Here is a 21,296-nt window from a genome sequence, read left to right on the forward strand (position 1 = left end):
TAACCTGACTCTTATGACTGTTTCTCTCATGAATTTTTCCATAGCATATAAATAATAGTTCTTAGGAACCAATAGGAATGTTAGGAAGTTTTAATATTAGAAATCTATTAATATAATTTAACACGTTATTAATGACTGGAGAAAAGAAAGAAGTCTTCTAATTAACTGCTAAAAGGAGATTTAATCAGTTTTAATGCAAGTCGGTACAGCCTCTTTGGAAAATAGTGTGGAGGTCCCTCAAAAAGTTAAAAATAGAGCTGCCCTATGATCCAGCAATTGCACTACTGGGTATTTACCCCAAAGATACAGACGTAGTGAAGAGAAGGGCCATATGCACCCCAATGTTCATAGCAGCATTGTCCACAATAGTTGAACTGTGGAAGGAGCTGAGATGCCCTTCAACAGACAAATGGATAAAGAAGATGTGGTTCATATATACAATGGAGTATTACTCAGCCATCAGAAAGAACGATTACCAAACATTTGCAGCAGCATGGACTGGACTGGAGGAGATTATGCTAAGTAAAATAAGTCAAGCAGAGAAAGACAATTATCATATGGTTTCACTCATTTATGGAACATAAGGAATAGCAGGGAGATCGATAGGAAAAGGAAGGGAAGAATGAAGGGGGGTGGTAAGCAGAAGGGGGAATGAACCACAAGAGACTGTGGACTCTGGGAAAAACTGAGGGTTTCAGAGGGGAGGGAGTGGGGAATTGGGATAGGCCGGTGATGGGTATTAAGGAGGGCACGTATTGCATGGAGCACTGGGTGTTATACGCAAACAATGAATCATGGCACACTACATCAAAAACTAATGATGTACTGTATGGTGACTCACATAACATAGTAAAAAATTTTTTAAAAACTTAATAAATACATGTAAAAAGTCTATTAATATAACTTAACATGTTATCAATGACTGGAGAAAAGAAAGAAGTCTTCTAATTAACTGCTAAAAGGAGATGTAATTGGTTTTAATATCCATTTTTTATAAAAACAGTGAACTAAGAAGTAGAATGGTTCTTCTTCAACTTGATTAAAAATCTAAATCTAACATGGAACCAGCTCAATATATAACCATGAAACAGTGGGGGCCTTCTCATTAAAATCAGGAACAAGAGCAGCAGAGGGTAGCTGGCTCCCATTTTTCTGTTAGTGTTCAGGGAGTCTCTTGGTCCAGTTCTCCTCCACAGGCCAGACTCTTTGAAGCTCAACATATATTTACTAATTGTTTATCTTCTGTTTTGGATATTTGTGAGAATAGAAAATTTGTTCTGTTAAATGTTACTTGCAAGTCAGTTGCACCAAGAGGCTGGTAAAACTTTCTCAGAAAGATAAGTTTCTCATTACAAATGAGATGTAAAATGTTTACAAGCTCTTATGAGAAGTTTTGGTCTAAGAACTGTGCTGTCCTGCATTTAATGTTATTACTAAAAGAGAGAGATGGACAGAAGAGAGAGAAGAGGGAAAGAGATGGGGGAGGGAGAGAGACAAAAAGAGAGGGAAGTAGGGAGAGAGAGAGAGACTGACAGAGATAGACAGACTTGTCCAGTAAACCTAAGGTAAAAAATCCGATTTTACCCTAGGTGTTAGCCTGCCAGTTTCATGGATCTGATGGAAAACTGTAGGCTCCTGGGTCAGAGATGAAGGATAGTTTTTTTTTACTCACAGCAATAGCAGTAGGCAGAATATTGGTATTTTTGCACCATTTTTCTGAGCCCTAATTCCCACAGAAAGGTGCAGAGAGAGCCAGATGACCTCTGTGCATGCAATGCATAGCCTTATGGAAGAGGAGCCCTGAGCTTAGTGAATCTGAATCTTTTATAATGACAGACTTGCTTGCCCTTTTATGCAGGAGATGTTGTCTTTATTATACTGGACAGTATTATACTGGACAGCACCGCCTGTGCGGTGCTCTGGAGGGAGATATGATCTCCATCTTCCAAAGCTATTTACTGTACAAACAACCTTGAAAAGATAGTTGAGAAAAAAAGAGCATCAGTGCCCTTGCTCAAAAGACACATAGAAACACAAGAGATCCATGAAGAATTGCCTCCCCACAATAATTATATTTATATCCATTGTAATTATATAGTTATAAGCATGACATTTTATTTATTGTCAAGTGGTAATACCCAATACCATATGAGACCCTTAATTCCACGAGGGTATGGACTATGTTCATTTTGTTCACTACATACATGATGTATGACTCTTAGGATTAAGTGGACAAAACTTTATTGAGTCAACAAAGTTTTCAACAAATAAAAATTCCAATCATTTCACTTACGTCAAAACTTTCCAGATATATATGTGTATGCATGTTCATTTCATATAATCCCAACTAAAATACTGCACATCTCTATATGTCTGATTCAAACCCAATAAATGAGAAGTACAAAATGAATTTTGGTTGTAATATACATAAACTCAAGATTCAGCTTCACCTAAAGGCACAGATCTAGTGAATGCAAAGATAATTTTCACACTCCAGTATCAAATATAAAGTTGTGGATCCACTGTTAAAACGATTCTGTGCAACCTTTATAATCTAAAGCTAGACTAACTCTGACTTAAACAGTGTGTACATCTAGAAGTGCTGCCATGTTGGCTATGATACTTGACTATAGCAGTGGCAGCTCCGTAACATTCATTCTCCCTCCTATTTGCCAGAGACAGAAGGAATCTGTAGCATTATTCTTTCTTGTTCTTTTGAGATGTGGCTTCAGAGTCCTGTGAACATTGTGTTCTACTTAGCTCCCACCAGTTGATTGGACATAAAATGAAAATTGAACATACCTCACACTAAATGAGGTCCTAGAGATGTTCCCTTGCTAATGTCACTCCCAAAGTAGATGAGTCTACAATATTAGTTCACCAGGTATTAGAATAACATGCAGTTATTGTTGAACTTTTATTGTCTACCAGGATATTCTAAGTGTTAATACCCAATAACATGAATGGGTACTTTACAATTCCCATTTCACAGCTGAAGAAACTTAGATACCATGATGTTAATTTGTTGAAGACCACACAGCTAGGAAATGAATGAAACAAAATTCTGACCCTGAGATCTGGTGCCAGTCCCACTAACTCATTACAAAATGTAAAAGTTAGTAAAGTGCTCTTCAAGTTGGTTTCAGATGAACTACATTGTCAGCTACCACATTTCTCATATAAATCTTTCATCTGGCAACCCAGCTCCGTAGTGACATTTTACAAAACCAATATCCTAATATCAGGAAGGCAGCAGGAGACTCCAAGAGCACTTGTCCCATTAATTCATTCATTGGGTTGTTGGCCAGATGGTTGGTAGAGGGCTCAATTGTTCTACTTTGCCTGGGACTGAGGGGTTTCCAGGACAGAGAATTTTCAGTGGTAAAACTTGGAGAGTACAGAACAAAACAGAGCACTTGGTCACACTAGTGGGACTCTACTCTTTAACATACAGTCCACAAAGCAAGAGGTTCCAGATGGATTACTGTAGTCACCAGTTCACCAGGATTCATTTAATTTGCCGAGAGTCATCTTGTTTGCCTTCTCCAAGTCCCCGATTACTTTCAGAGTGCAGATCCCTGGTAGTTCTGTGTTTTTCAAAGCTGTGTGCTTCTCAAACTTCATTGTATATCAGAATCATCTGGAAGACTTAAAACATAGACTGTAGGGGAAAAAACAAACAAACAAAAAATATATATAGACCGTAGGGACCTACCCCAGAAATTCTGAATCCGTAGGTCTGAGGTGGGGCCCAAGACTCTGCATTTCTAACAAGCTCTGGTAATGCTACTGGTGATTCAAGGAACTCTAATTTTTGGAGTATTTACTGGTCATCAACAAACTAACAGGAAGGGGAAAAGGACATAGTCATTTATCAGTGTAACTCTATTTCAGCCCCTGTGATTTACCACCGTCTGATTCACAACCCCCCAAGTGTGAAATTATTTATCACACTTGGAAACTGATAACTTCTGCCCAGATCTTCATATTCATTAGAATTACCATACTCCCTAGGGCATCTAAAATCTTGATTTTTCATCTTTATCTAAATGCAAAATAACTCCGTCAATAACAATTTTTGCCCTTACGTGCTAAAAACAGTGTGACTATTTCATTGGTGATAAGCATTCATTCAGCCTCCTCTTCCCTAGTCCTAATCCCATAGCAGGGTCCTTCCTAATGAATGTAAGAAGCACATTTTCCTTTTCTCACTTTAGGCAAACGAGATTGAAACTCATGGCTCAGGGTTAATTCAATGCAGTCTTGCTGTTTTACAGAATTCTGAGCAGAATTTCTCACTGAGAGGAACTAATGAGTATTAGAGTATTATCTGCACTCCCTTATAACATTGGGTTAACTTTAACACTAATTGATTCTCAGCCAGTTTCTGTGAAACATAGCACACGTAACAAAAAACTGCTGTAAAAGGATAACTGGTGCCTATAAGGTAAGGTGGTCACTTTTTTGCCAGGTGCCTTGAACATACTATCAAGAGTGTAGCACTTCATAATGTCAAGTGGCTTATATATGGATACACATACTGTCCTCCGAGTAAGTCCAACAACTGCTGTGGCAATAGTGTAAATACAAACATTTTATAATATTTGCCATAGTGTTTTGATTTTTGCATTAAGCTTTGAGGAAAATCTTCTTTATGCTTGGCAGTTGACAAATTCTCCATCTATTCTCTGTGATCCCTCTGCTTTACGTCATACCCTCTCCCCAACTAGCTGAGTCTGCATGCAAGGCCACTGACTGAAGTCAGTCCCAGTCCCCTCAGCTGCAGATAATCTTTCCCTCCTCTTAAATTTAATAGCACTTTCCACTTTCTGCCTTATAATAATAAATAAACAAAAACTAACAACAGTAGCTGAAGAATTATCAGTTGTTGAATATATGCCAGGCATTATCTACAGGAATAATGCATTTTGCTTTTTTCATAGTACCTTGGATAGAGACATCTGACCGTATTTTGAATGAAAGCATTAATGATACCCAAAAGAGTCAATGGACAAATATCAGGATACAGATTAATATACAAAAATCAATAGCTCTCATATACATAGATAAGAACCAGTTAGTGGATATGGCATAAAGGTCCTCATTCACAGTAGGCAACTAAAAAGTTAAAATACCTAGGCATAAATGAATAAAAAATGTTGAAAATTTATGTGAGAAAAGTGAAAAGATGTATCTTTTAATAGGAACTCTCAACATCATATAGATACCACTTAAATTTATAAAATTAACATAAAAAGAGCAATGACTTTTTCTGGAGGAGTTGACAAAGTGAAGAGAAAGTTTATATTCAACAATAAAGATAACAAGAAACATGCTACAACAAATGTACAGTGTAGGGAGCTTAGACACAGATATTAAAGCGCATTATAAATCCTGTATAATTAATAGTCTGATTTGAAAGATGGATGAAAAGAAAAAGAACAAGGGTACCTGGCTGGCTCAGTCGGTAAAGTGTGCAACTCTTTTTTTTTTTTTAAAGATTTTATTTATTTATTAGACAGAGATAGAGACAGCCAGCGAGAGGGAACACAAGCAGGGGAGTGGGAGAGGAAGAAGCAGGCTCATAGCGGAAGAGCCTGATGTGGGGCTCGATCCCATAACGCCGGGATCACGCCCTGAGCCGAAGGCAGACGCTTAACCGCTGTGCCACCCAGGCGCCCCAAAGTGTGCAACGCTTGATCTCAGGGTCATGAGTTCAAGCCCCACGTTGAACATGGAGCCTACTTAAAAAAATAAAATAAAAAATTTAGAAAAACAAAGGAACATAATAGAACATTCAGAAACAGACCCAGATAGATATGACATAGAAAATATGAAAAATATTGTGATTTACATCAGCTGGGAGGAGATTAAGTTTTTAAAAAATGATATTGAGGGGTGCCTGGGTGGCTCAGTCGATTAAACATCTGCCTTCAGCTCAGGTAGTGATCCCAGGGTCCTGGGATAGAGCCCAGTGTGGGGCTCCCTGTCCCTACTCAGCGGGGAGTCTTCCTCTCCCTCTCCCTCTGCCCCTCCCCCCCACATGTGCTCTCCCTCTTGTGCTCTCTCTCTCAAATAAAATCTTTAAAAAAATAAAAATTAAAAAATGAGAAAACTAGCTAGCCATTAAAATAAGATAAAATTCAGTTTACATGTCATACCATAATCCACAGCAAATGCCATGCAATTCAAGATCTGAGCATAAAAAGTACAATCCTTTGTAACTCAAATGGTGGGAAAATCTTTCTGACAAAATCTAGAAGTAATACACAAAATATGATAAATTTAATTATAGTTTTAAAATTTATATTTATAATATTGACTGTCCTAAGAAAAAAACCACCATAGGAGAAATAAAATGAAAATGACAAACTGAGAAAAAATGCAGTTTATACCATCACCAAGAGCTAATACATCTTCAAAAGCACTGTCTTACTGAAAGGCTTTGAACATAGATAATAGCAACATGTACACCTAATGCCCTGATGGGGGTTCCTAAATATTCACTACTGAAAGAACCAGGGTCCTTGGAGAAATGGTGGTTCTGGGGTTAGGGTAGGAAATAACAGAAAATAATGCTGGGTCCTGTTGTGTCAGAAAACAAGAAGAGATTAAAGACTATGTGTGGCAAATCAAAGGGATATAGATGCCAATAAGAAGATGACCACAAAAAAAAAAAAAGACCAAAAATGGGACAGTTGGAACAGCAAAATGAATATTGAATGCAATTTGTTGAAACACATTGAAAAAACTGTATGTATATATTAAAATACTCAAAAAAGAGAAAGAGAAAGCTACCTTCTCCTCATCCACATTCCTCCTTTTCCCCCCCACACTCCCAGCAAAAAGCAAGCAACGTGTTATATACTATTGTAGGTCATTAGTATAATTCTTTACTCAGAAAATAGCAATTAGAAGAGTATTTACCCTGATTTTCCTGTTTAAGCTGTATTCATGGTAACCAAACATTCCTAGTTGATAAGGAAAGAGTATTTATGTGAGAAATCTAGCTGTTGAAATATGGGAAGAAAAGATGGAATTAGAAAAATGATCATTTTCCGTTCCTGTTGAAATAATTGATCAGGAATGATCACTGTTGGATGAAAAGTTGATGCAAATGTTTACAATGGACAGGTCAGATCATTAGTCACCTGAACCTAATGATAATGATTGCGCTCAGTATCCCTAGATGTGGCACAGCTGATGAGTGTGCCTCTTGGCGGGCTTTGTATTGGTGAAGCACACTGCACCAGCAAAGGATGGTTTGAAAAAGACATCTAACTCTATCAAACCTCTAATACACAGGAAATACAGGAGACAGAGAAACAAGTCAGATACCCATAAGGAAGCAAGCAGTTTCAGATGTGATACAGTCTACAGGGCAGTGGCCCAAGTGTCTCTAAGGGAATGGTGTACAGACAAAAGAGAAGATTAGAAAGTACTCCTCTCGATTGAGAGAGAATAGCAACCAAAAGAAATGTATGTAACTATGGACTGTGATTGGATTTTTTTTTTTTAAGATTTTATTTATTTATGTGACAGAGAGACAGCCAGCGAGAGAGGGAACACGGCAGGGGAGTGGGAGAGGAAGAAGCAGGCTCCCAGCGGAGGAGCCCGATGTGGGACTCGATCCCAGAACACCGGGATCACGCCCTGAGCCGAAGGCAGACGCTTAACGCCTGCGCTACCCAGGCGTCCCTGTGATTGGATTCTGATTTAATCACATAGACTACAAAATGACATTTGGAGACTATGAGGAATAAGTGATTGTGGGCTGGGTACTAGATAATACCAAGAAATATCTGGTAATTTTGTTAGGTTTAGTAATTGCACAGTGGCAATGTTTAAAAAGAAAGTCCACAATTTTTAGGGAAATATGGTGAAATATGTAGGAGAGGAATGCAAGATGAATAAAAAAATGGATTTAAAATCTTTTTTATGATAGAGCTGGGTGTTTTACACAACTAATGAATCATTGAACCCTACATCAAAAACTAATGATACAGTGGCTAAATGAACATAATATAAGAATTAAAGGTAAATATGTGAATAAATTCTCATTAAAAAAATAAAAATAAAAACTAATCCCACAAAAAAATAAAATATTTTTATGATAAATATAATAAGTGTACCAAACTCTTAATAAATTTTGTGTCTGGATAATGGATATATGAAACTTCATTGTACTACCCTGTCTAATATTGTATGTGTTTGAGATATTTTTAAAATGTATATTTAAAAAAAATCTTTGAAGTACATTAAGGCCATTGATAAAATTAAAGGCTGTGTCAATGGCTGATGGGAACCTCAGAATGGCTCATGGCATTACCTTCTAGAAGGATTATTGTGAAAGCTGTTCCCAGTCAGCTGTCCAGCCCTTCACCATTCTCACACTTCGGGGATCTTTTGTTTCAGCAGAGCCCCCTCATTTGACTATTTGTGTTGGAGTTGGGAACAAACTCTTATCAAGTACAAAGTATGTGACAGTTGAGGGAAGGTGACATTCTGTCTCACTAGAGAAGTGCTTATCTGAGTCCAAGGCTGGTGAGTTGCGGGACTGTACGAAAGAAAGGATAGTATGAGATCTATCCAGGTCTCTGGAGTAAGAGGTGGAGTGTGGATAATCAATAAACAAAACAAAACTGAGGCTTATCATTGTGTGATAGGTCAAGGCCACAAGTAGAAGGCAGTTAATTAGGATCTGAGAGAATTGTATCCTCAGAATAGCAACAGTGTCTTCACAGTGAATGCTATTTCGGATCAGGATAGGGAGATTCAAGAGGTACTCCAGGAGCACTCATTGGCCCAGAAATAGAAAAGAGAAGTTGTACATATTGACTTGGCGCTAAATACAGTTGATAGATCAAATGTGGAAAGAGCTCATGAGATGTAACTGCAAAATGATATGACTGTACTTTTTATAATCAAACATACAAGGTTGATACAGGTACATGCAGCCTGCCTGTGCAGGTTTGCTTGGAGCCTCTGCTCCCATTACAAAAAAGTTATCACTGCTTAATACTTTTTTTTTTTTAATTCCACACTCCTTTACCTGCTACAGAGGACATCTGGGAATACTTTAAGGCCATTATTATTATTTATTATTACTACTACTACTACAATTTTTGTTTGAAATAAAGTTTGGGGCGCCTGGGTGGCACAGCGGTTAAGCGTCTGCCTTCGGCTCAGGGCGTGATCCCGGCGTTATGGGATCGAGTCCCACATCGGGCTCCTCCGCTGGGAGCCTGCTTCTTCCTCTCCCACTCCCCTGCTGTGTTCCCTCTCTCGCTGGCTGTCTCTCTGTCACATAAATAAATTTTTAAAAATCCTTAAAAAAAAAAAGAAAGTTTGTTGAGGATAAACTACATAAATTATAAATGTACAGATTTTAAGATTGACGACAAATGTAACCACCACCTCAGTGAAGATAAGAAACACTTTCATTACCCTCCAAAGCTTTCCTCATGTCCTTTTGCATTTGCTTCACGTCCTCCTCCCCCCCTCCCCCCGTAATCACTGATCCGTTTTCTGTCATGAATCATAGGCAACAACCACTTGCCTCTTCTAGAACTTCATATAAGTAGAATAATTTTGCATAAATTCTTATGTGAGCCTTTTCACTCATCATGTTTTTTAGATTTGACCTCGTGGCATGTGTCAGTAGTTGGTTCATTTTTATGCCATTGTTCAATACTTCTTAAATCTACATGGTATTATTTTGTTTCTTAAGTTTTATATAAATGCTATAATGCTATATTTTTACAAATTTTTGAGGTATCTAATTTCTTCGAGTTGCTGTATATAACATTACATTATAGGAATATGCCACAGTTTATTGTAATTTCTGGTACTATTATTATTTTAAAATAGAATGAGATGGCTACTTTTTAGCATCATCATCAATATCATTATGCATGTCTATATGTGCAATATTCAATTTGGTAATAGATGACCAGTTATCGGTTCTCTATAAATTGACATGCAATCTACAAAACTAATAAATAAAAATATTAGTTGAACAGATTTGTTCACCAAATTTATAAGTATTAATTGATGTACATTTTTTTAAAGTTTCCATTTTAATTCTGGTATAATACTTACAACTTTGGTGAACAAATCTGTTCAGAATACAGGTCTTTCTCCTCTTTGGTTAGGTTTATTCCTAGACATTTTATTGTTTTGGGTGCAATTGTAAACAGGATTGTTTTCCGAATTTCACTTTCTGCTGCTTCATTATTAGTGCAGCAACAGATTTCTGTATGTTGATTTTGTGTCATGTAACTTTACTGAATTCCTTCAGTTCTAGTAGTTTTTTGGTAGAGTCTTTAGGGTTTTTTATATATAATATCATGTCATCTGCAAATAATGAGAGTTTTACTTCTTTCTTACCAACTTGAATGTTTTTACTTCTTTATGTTGTCTAATTGCTGTGGCTAGGATTTCCAGTACTATGTTGAATAGAAGTGGTAGAGTGGACATCCTTACCTCGTTTGTGACCTTAGGAGGGTTTTTCACCATTGAGTCTTGTATGATGTTGGCTTTATTTAGTTGAGATGCGGTCCCTCTAGAATCCCTTTGCAGAGTGTTTTTAATCATGAACAGATGTTGTACTTTGTCGAATGCTTTTTCTGCATCTATCAAAATGATCATATAGTTTTTAATCTTTCTTTTTGAAAAAGAAAGATTTCTTTCTTTCTGTTGATTACTTTGTGAATATTCAACCACCCTTCTGTCCCAGGAGTAAATCCCACTTGATCATGGTAAATATTTTTTTTAATGTGTTGTTGATTTAGGTTTGCTAATATTTTAGTGGTGGTTTTCACATCTATATTCATATAATTCTCTTTTTTATGGTGTCATTATCTGGTTTTGGTGTCAGGTAATACTGGCCTCATCAAATGAATTTGGAAGTTTTCCTTCCTCTTCTATTTTTGGGAATAGCTTGAGAAGAATAGGTATTAACTCCTCTTTAAATGTTTGATATAATTCACCTGTGAAGCCATCTGGTCCTGGACTTTTGTTGCTTGGGAGTTTTTTAATTACTGATTCAATTTCATTGCTGGTAATTGAAATCTGTTCAAATTTTCTGTTTCTTCCTGTTTCAGGTTTTCTAGTTCGTTATATGTTTCTAGGAGTTGACCCATTTCTTCCAGGTTATCCAATTTGTTGGCATATAATTTTTCATATTATCGTGATTGTGTTTCTATGATGCTGGTTGTTATTTCTCCTCTCTGATTTGTGATTTTATTTATTTGAGTTCTTTCCCTTTTTTCCTTGATAAATCTGGCTGGAGGTTTACCAATTTACTGCTCTTTTTGTTCAAAAAACCAGCTCCTGGTTTCATTGATGTGTTGTGTGTTTTTGTTTTTGTTTTTTAATTTCTTTATCATTTGTACTCTAATCTTTATTTCCTTCCTTCAGCTGGTTTTAGGTTTTGTTTGCTGTTCTTTTTCTAGCTCCTTTAGGTGTAAGGTTAGGTTGTTCATTTGAGATGATAATTGCTACTTGAGGTAGACCTGTATTGCTATAAACTTTCCTATTAGAACCACTTCTGCTGTATCCTAAAGGTTTTGGACTGTTGTGTTTTCATTTTCATTTGTTTCCATGTACTTTTTTAATTTCTTTTTTAATTTCCTGGTTGACCCATACATTGTTTGGTAGCATGTTATTTAACCTCCATGTATTTGTGGTCTTTCCAGATTTTTTCTTGTGGTTGATTTCTAGGTTCATAGCATTGTGGTCAGAAAATATGCATGGTATGACTTTGATCTTCTTGAATTTGTTGGAGGCTCATTTTGTGGGCTAATATGTGATCTGTTCTGGAGACTGTAACATGTGCATTTGAAAAGAACGTGTATTCTGCTATTTTAGGATGGAATGTTCTGAATACGTCTGTTAAATCCATCTGTTCCAGTTTATCATTCAAAGTCATTGTTTTCTTGTTTGATTTTCTGTTTAGATGATATGTCCATTGATATAAATGGGGGTGTCAAAATCCCCTACTATTATGGTATTACTATCAATTATTTCCTTTGTATTGTTAACTGTTTTATGTATTTGGGTGCTCCCATGTGGGGTCCATAAATACGTTGGGTTGTCCCCTTTATTATTACATAGTGTCCTTCTTTGTCTATTGTCACAGTTTTTGTGTTAAAGACTATTTTGGCCGATATAAGAATTGCTACTCTGGCTTCCTTTTGACATCCATTTGAATGATAGATGTTTTTCTACCCCCTCACCTTCAACCTGTAGATGTCTTTAGGTCATGAGTCTTTTGTAGGCAGAGTACAGATGGGTCTTGTTTGTTTGTTTTAATCCATTGTCACTCTGTCTTTTGATTGGAGTGTTAAGTCCATTTATATTCAAAGTAATTATTGATATGTATTTATCATCATTGTATTATTTGTTTTGTAGTTGTTTCTGAAGATTTTCTCTGATCCTTTCTTGTCTTTCTCTCATGTTTTGTTGATTTTCCTTAGTGATATATTGGATTTCTTTCTTTTTATTCTGAAAATTGCATATTTATTGTGGTTTTTGATACATGGGTTTTGATACATGGTATCAAACTAGATATTTTGATAAAAATCACTCCTGATTCATAAATTGCATTTAGAATGAAGGACTGTAAATAAACTAAATAATTGGTGGGAAGCTATAGCTTTAATTATAGGTTTAATTGTTCAGCTGACCTGATGACTTCCAGAAGGATCCTTGAATAAAATCCAATATACAAAATTAGGTTTGTATATAATCTCTTCTACATATAGCAGTCTATATGAAATTGATGGTAGTTTTAAGTTTGAACTCTTTCTTTACTCCTCTTCTCCTCACATTTTAGCTATATGTTGTCAAATTTTACATTCTTTTGTGAGTTCCATGACTGATTGTTTACAGAAATATTCATTTTTACTGCTTTTGTGTTTTCTACCTTTATACTGTCACTTTTGGTCTGTCCTTTCCACTCAGAAATTCCCCTTTAATATTCCTTTCGGGGCTGGTTTAGTGGTCCTAAACTCCTTTAGTTTTTGTTAGTCTGGGAAGCTCTTTATCTCTCCTCCATTCTGAATGATAGCCTTGCTATATAGAGTACACTTGCCTGCAGATTTCCCCCAGTCAGCACTTTGAATATATCATGCCACTCCCTTCTGATTTAGAAAGTTTCTGCTGAAAAATCCCCTGCTAGTCTTATGGGTTTTCCCATAAGACTGTCTTCTTCTGTCTTGCTACTTTAAAAATTTTTTCTTTATCACTATACTTTCCCAATTTAATTAAAATATGTCTTGGTGTGGGTCTTCTTCTGTTGATTTTGATGGGAGTTCTCTGTGCCTCCTGGATCTGGATATCTGTTTTCTTCCCTAGATTGGGGATGTTTTCAACTATTATTTCTTCAATTAAATTTTCTGTCACCTTTTCTGTCTCTTCTTCTTCAGGGACTCCTATAATACTAAGGTTATTACATTTGATGGAGTCACTGAGTTCCCCAAGTCTCTTCTCTTTTGCATAATTCATTTTTCTCTCTTTTGTTCAGCTTGATTACTTTTCATTACTCTGTCATTCTCTTTTCATTACTTTGTCATTCTAGGTCATTTTGGTTCCTCTGTTTCTTCCAGCCTACTGTTCATTCCATCTAATCTGTTTCTCATTTCATTTATTGAGCTCTTTATCTCTGCTGTGTCATTCTTATCTCTGTGTTAAGGGTCTCATTCATGTCTTCTACCCCTTTCTCAAGTCCAGTGGGTAGTAGCCTTATGATCATTGCTTTAAATTTCTCTATCAGGCATTTTACTTATATCTGTTTCACTTAGATTTCTGGCCATGACCTTGTCCTGTTCCTTGATTTGGAATAAATTTCTCTGTCGCCTCATTTTGTTTGCCTCTCTGTGTCTGTTTCTTGTGTTTGGAAAGTCAGCTATGTCTCCTGTTCTTGAAATCAGTGACTTTATGAAGAATTGGTCCTGGAGTGCCCTGCAGTGTTGTGTCTCCTGTTCACCGAACCTGGCACTTCAGGAGGGTATCCTTTGTTTGTTCCTTATGCCCTGAGTCACTTTTCCTTTGAGTGTAATTGTCTGCACTGACTCTCTGCCTATTGTGGGATGTGCTTGCTCTCTGTGGTGTTAGCAGGACACAGGCAAGCCAGCTCTGAGGGGGTGTCCCCTCCAGGGAGCTTGGGGATGGGGTGGTGGTGTTAAAATTTCTGCCACTAAGTAAACAGGCCCCTAGTCCTATGTGGGATCCTCTGAAGGCTGTGGGAGGTGGGGACTGCAGGCCAGCATGGCTGCGGGTGCAAGGCTGGGCCCAGCGCCTGGTGGCTGGACGTTTGTGGATGAGTGCTGCATAGCAGCTGTGTACCTGGCAGCTGGGTAGGGTGCACACACAACTTGGACAGAATTTTCCCTGAGCCTAGGGCCAAGGTTAGCAGCCTTAGAGTGGGTAAGTCTTTAGAAGAACTCATAGGCTTGGTGTACTGCTAGAAGGTTAGGTAGAAAGTGTCTGCACATCCCTACCTCCTACAGATGGCCCTGTGTTTGAACTGGGGGTTGAGGGAGGAAAATGGCCCCTGCCAGTTCCATTGTTTTTGTAGAAGTCCCCCAACATGCTCTGAAATCAGTATGAACAGATCTGTCTCCTGTTTGCCCTGGCATTATGTAAACCACATTTTTATGTTGCCTGTCCATGCCGGTTGCTGTCTCTTTAAGGGCAGTGACCCAGCTGTCACTAGCCTTCCCTGCTTACCCTGTGCTGAGTCAGCTGACCTTTAAAGCTCCAGGCTCTAAGTCCCACTGGTTTTACAAACTCACAGAATTCAGCCCCTCTGGTTTTTAAAGCCAAACATTCTGGGGACTAGTCTTCCCTGGGTGAGCTCCCTGGTATGAGGGCCCATTTCTCTGCCATCTCTGTGCATGAAGCTCCCTCCTTCCTGTGGGCAGCCTCCCTCCACCTTTCTGACCTTCCTAACCTTTTAGGTGCAGCTTCTTTATTTAGTTGTGGAGTTTGTTCTGCCAGTGTTTATATCACTGTCTGGTTTATTGACTTGGACATAGTTGATATCTTGTTGTAAATGTGGGATGGTGTGAGCTTGGGGTCCTCCTATTCTTCTATCTTCCCAGGCTCCTCATAAACACTCTTCATAAGTTTAACATATGAAACTCCTTCAGACATCTTACTGAGACAAAATACTCTGGATTTGTATCTAAAACAAGTCTTAAGTCTAAAAACAGGTTTAAAATTGTTTACTGTCTCTGTAATTTTATCTTATTTCTTTTAGATAAAATTTTATACCTAACTAAAATGTCAAGGCGCTCTGTCCAACTAGCTTGGTTTTTTCCCCCCAAAGTAATTTTTCCTAAGTTGAATATTTCCTATAGTGGCCAGATAGATAGGTAGCCACTACAGAATACATTTTCTCCTCTTTTTTCACCAAAATGACCTTGAATAACTTTTCATTTCTATTCCCTTGGAAATCTGATAAAGGTGAAATATCAGTTCTGGTCTGAAGCACCTTGTTGTGATAAAAATCACTCCTGATTCATAAATTGCATTTAGAATGAAGGACTATAAATAAACTAAGTAATTGGTGGGAAGCTATAGCTTTAATTATAGGTTTAATTGTTCAGCTGACCTGATGACTTCCAGAAGGATCCTTGAATAAAATCTGATCATTCTTCTGTATTTCCAGTATGCTACGCATTTCTTCAACTGTGCTTTGCATACCCCTGTCTTACTCCTACCTAACTTCCACTGCAGTGGAAGAAGTGGGGCGAGATCTAGTAAATGCTTTCAAAAGCTCTCATCACTTCCTTATATTTTGCCAACGTCTTCTTTACCCAGGCTCAGAAACATCTAATGTTGCAGATTTCTGAGCATTTTTATGACCACAAGGACTGTATCAGTTTGATTCTCTGTTTTATTGGACAACAAAGAAGTCAGCTTTCTTAGATCTCTTAAGTTCTCAAAATTGTATAGCTCCTATCTCTTCTGCATTCTCCCCATTCTTATGGGTATATCTTTTATGTTAAATCAATTTTTGTACTTTCTATGAGGTTTTTGAGGAAAGTCCTCCATGGTGTCCTAGGAATCGGGTCATCTTTATTTATAAATTCAATTACATTATACACTGTTGTTATTTGTTTTGTTAATTAGATTTGTCTCTGAGTGGATTTGAGTTGTTAGCTAAATATCAAATCTATTTTAGTTTACATCATTAAAGATATTCAAATACATGAATTAAATATACTATTGGAATCTCCGAGAGTCTTTGATGAATGTTTCAGTGCATAGCAAAACCACTGGGAAGACCTCTTAAGATACCAGGTAGGAAGGGGGAAATTGTCACATAGATACATCTGTTGTTATAATTAGTCTTGTTACTCTATATTTAAATTGTATTCAATTAGACATTAGAGATGCAAGTAAGGGTATCATGAGCTTTGAATTAGCACAGAAAGGCTTAATCAAGAAAGTGAGTTTTGAACTTACAGGGAAATTGATAGAAAGTGCTTAAAATACTATAGAAATAATTTGAATAAAACAGTAGTTTATGTAGATTCATATATAATAGAAATTTCTGTGCAGTCTCTCCCTTTTTATTTTTTCACTCCCTACTGTATACCAGAAATGTAGGTGCAAGTTTCCCATCTCTGTTTTCCATCTGTGTGATACTTCAATGCCATCTTCATATATGGCAGCATTAAAGTACTGAAAGTTGCTTCCTGTTGATTCAGTTTAATTCCCCATCATAAGATCTCCAAATAGGAGCAACACTGCAGTATAGACATTTCTCTGTATATATGTATACATTCTGCTAAACACACATATTCCCTAAAGTTTTGTCCAGGTACTCTTCAAGCATGTGGTTACCATCACATTGAAAATCAGAGAAACCCCACTGAGGTACAGTAATAAGATGACCTCTCTGAACTGGTTTGAGCAGTCCTCCACTCTCTGCTGGGACTAGAGTACTCACTGCTCTGCCATCACTCCCCATTTCCACACACCCCTTTCACAGGTGCCTTACGTCTTCCTCTACCCTTCAAGACTGCTCTTGTTATTCATTTTCCCTGCTTTTTCTTGAATAGTGGGGGAAGGGTAAATGTTACCCATCTTCTGCCTTAGTCTATTTCTAAGAAAGACCCGGGAATAAGATTTTGGGTGGATTCCTATTGGGTTGAACAACACACAGGATTTTTAAAACCAGTCATTTCACACTGATCTATCTATCTATCTTGCTGAAAATGCTCCTAAAGCTTTTAAGTAGGAGTAAAAATGTATATGTCTTATCAACATATGATATATGATATATATTAATATTAGATTTAAATAATCTTTAGTTTCCAAAACTCTCAGTGAACTAGAAATTATACCATAACCTGGCTCTGGTTTTTCCCCTTCATAAGGATTTCTTAGAATTGCAGACTCCTTCCTTCATAAATACAATCTCAGTGGAAAAAGGGCCATCATGAACAGGAAATGACCTCTACCAGTTGTCCTTATATGCCTGTAACAGAGCTCTAGCTTCAGAAATTTTACCTAATTTATTCATGCATTTCGTATGTTGGAGGACTTATATATTATCTCATCCTTTTTAATTTTACTTCATTTTCTATCTTGATTCTGCACAGTGCTGTTGATCCCTGTGATTCAGATGGGTTCGAGGGAAACACCTGAAGCTCTCCCTAAAAACCACTAAAAGATAAAACAGTCAACAGGAAGTAAAATACCAAGTTGCTTTGTTTTTGTTTTGTTTTGTTTTCACATGGAATATCATAAAATGCATACTTTGGTCTATATAAAACTCAAATGCAAATGGAAGCATGCATTCTGAGGAAGTATGTGTTTGTTGTACAACAAAGGCCTGATTGAGATCTTACCTTCCCCTGACCTCCAACAGGGAAGGATATTATCAAGTATTTGAATAAGGTTTCAACTTCTGTCCTGAAAGATCACGCATTCATCCTTAGTTTACATTAGACCCTAAGGCCCCTTCTGAAGAGTATCCCTTATTCTAAAAGAATAAGGTGCCTATGTTTGCCATTTTAGGAGTAGAAACTTATGAAATGTTAGGATGACATAATTCAGCAACTTTTTACCTTTCTATAAAACATTGAAAGAATATTAAAAGTTCAAAGGTAATTTGAAGTTTATGATTTTCATTGAGTCAAAGATGCTAAAGAAATGTTATGCTCTCAATTTTTTGTATGAAACAATTCTGTCATATCCCAGATCCAAAAGATATTAAAGAAAAAATTCGTATTTTGAAAAATAACCAGAATGCCAAAGATGCCAATTCAAAATGGTACCTCTTTCTGCCCAAGGATTTGTTGCTTATTGCTCTCCATCAAGTTCAGGATCTATAGTGCCTGTGGGCAATTTCAGCAGAGGCTGGAACCTCAACCTCTGTGGTTTGGGGACAGCACTTCTGTCAATGGACCCTCTGTGGCACTAGTTACATAAGTTATAACTACAGTTGTTGTCATAGAGGCTTCCCTACTCTATAGCCAAGCAGCAGGAGGCACTCTGAAATGCTCATGTCTAGATTCAATGATGGACTGGAACCTGAGACCCCAAACCTTTCTCCCATCTTCCTACTATAGAAAGTTTATCACTCTGTAGTATAATTAGTTGTTCAATTAACTAGATAACGTGCTTTTTTAAAGTAAGAATTCAGTCTTCATCGATTACATTGAAAGTGTTCAATTAATATGCTTGAACAAATGGAAGAAACAGTGAGGCATTAAACTAAAAATTACCTATTATTTTGAAGTTTACAAACATTTCCAATATATATTCTCATTTAAAATTTGAACGAACCCTTAGAGGAAGGTGTCATTATCCCCTTTTGCTGATGAAGAAACTAAAGGTTGGGTTAGGGACTTTCAGTTACACATTAAAAGAGACATGATCGCAAACTGGTTATGAGCATGGACTATGGAATCACCCTGCCTGGGCTTGAATCTTAACACCGGTACTTCTAATTATGCAACCATAGGCAAATTTCTTAGCTTCTTTGTGCCTTAGTTTCCTCATCTATAAACAGTAACTTCCTTATAATATTACTCTGAAACCTTAAAACAATCGCACATAGGAATTACTATAAAGTTTGTGGGTGGCCCTTCTCCGACTGTAAAGCCAGTCAGTGCTCTCTGTACTAAACTACAGCTGAATCTTAACGACTACTTCTAAAAGTGACCCTAGAGAAAAGCATATTCTGAGTTCAGCCAAGCAGTTAGAAAGATCTTTTGAAACAGGTTTGGCCATAGGCATTGACGAGAATTTACTAACTCAGTTCTTTGGAAACCCTAACCCTAATCTACAAAGTACTGCATTAATTTTGTGGACAATAATGATATGATAGCGTGTGTTTCCTTGTTTTGTAACATTGTGAGAAAGGCTGATGCGGGCAAGGATCCTGACATAAGCTGTAATAGAGACACAGAACGCCTCAAAGGGAGCCACAGAGCTCCGTGCCCTTGATGGACTTACATACTAGAGCACGTATGGTAGTTGGTCTCCGGAGATGACTTCCAAAAGAACCCTACTTCTTAGTATTCATATCCTGTGTAGTCCTCTTCCTTTCAATCTGGGAAATTTTGTGACTGACTTTATTTTGGCTTTTTATTGTGGTGAAATTCACATAACATAAAATCAATCATTTAAAAGTGATCAATTTAGTAGCATTTAGTGCATTCACAGTGCTGTACAATCACTACTTTTATCTAGTTCCAAAACACTGTCATCATCCCAAAAGGAAACATCGTACCCAATAAGCAGTTACTCCTATTCTTCATTCCCTCAGCCCCTGACAGTTACCAATCTACTTTGCTGGAAGGTGGCGACCAGGTAAGTATGAGGACTACCCTGAGACTGGAAACCCAGCAAACCACATGGAGAAGTAGCATGAAAAGAGAGATACCCAGCCAACTTTACTAGTTCAGCCAGGCCAGCTGAGGCAGAGATGTGAGCAAAGCAGTGTTCTTGAACATTCTGGCCCCGGAAGACACCATGTAGAGAAGAAAGGAGGAACCTGGTTGCCAGTCAGAGCTAAGACTCAAGACATGGCCCCACGGAAGCCATCCTAATGCATCCACAGTTATTCAAACCACCCCAACTCAGGCTCCAGCAATAATAAATAAATGGATGGATGGATGGATGGATGGATGGATGGATGGATAGGGAATAGTATGTTACAAAGTGATAAAGTGGTATGAAAGCAAACAAGAGCAGAGTAAGAAGTATCAGGAGTGCTGTGTTGTGGGTGGGGGCAAATTGCAGTGCTAACTATGCTGGTCTGAGCAAGCTCACATTTCTGACTAAGAAGCCAGTAAGAATTTTTGAGGCAGGACTTTCTATGATTTAATTAATCTTTAAGAAACACTTCCCTGTTGTAGGGATAAAGGAAAGGAGTGGGGTGAATGGCCTGCTGTCATCTAAGCACTTGTCTTTAAAATGAAGAAGAAAAAAAAAAAAAAGCTAATGTTAGCAAGAGAAAATCTGCAGAATGGGGACAAGCAAGCATTTCAGTTGAGTGCAGAAATGCTGTCCTCAGTAATAGGTTCAGTTGTTCCAGTCTCTACACAGTTTCTGGAATTTCACATTGCATGGATCTGTGAAGTCTAAACCATTAATTGGTTCTGGAACAAAATTAAATTATGAGTTAACGAAGGGAAAAAGTAGTGGAGAATGGAGAGGGAAACATTTTCCCAGGAAATCTCTCTAAATTTTGCAAACTTGCTTAAAGTGGAAAAAACATTTTTCCCTTCACAAAATATTATTCTCCACCTTGGCATTCCCCAGTTCCTCCCAACAACCCCCCATTCCCTGCGGTCCCCAAAGCAGGTCCCAGAAACCTGAGGCTGGGACCCAAGATCAAATCAACATCTAGGAGACCCAAGATCAAATTGACATCTAGGAGAAAAATCAACTTCAAAGAGGTCCTCCAGATAGTAGAATAATATGTGAAAAAAATCACCTGGCAAAGTTACTGAACATTCAAAACTTCAAAGGAAAGACCGTTGAAAACCAATATAAATAAGAAGAAAAATCTTAAAAACAAGTTTAAATCCAAACAATAGCAATAAGCACTAGAATTTAAAGTCTAAGAGTGTAGGGGCGCCTGGGTGGTGCAGTCCTTAAGTGTCTGCCTTCGGCTCAGGGCGTGATCCCGGCTTTGCGGATCGAGTCCCACATCGGGCTTTTCCTGCTGCTTCCTCTCCCGCTCCCCTGCTGTGTTACCTCTCTCGCTGGCTGTCTCTCTGTCACATAAATAAATAAAATAAATAAATAAAATCTTAAAAAAAATT

Source organism: Ursus maritimus, unplaced genomic scaffold (assembly GCF_017311325.1).
Source record: "Ursus maritimus isolate PB19 unplaced genomic scaffold, ASM1731132v1 scaffold_22, whole genome shotgun sequence".
In the NCBI taxonomy this organism is placed as follows: domain Eukaryota; kingdom Metazoa; phylum Chordata; class Mammalia; order Carnivora; family Ursidae; genus Ursus; species Ursus maritimus.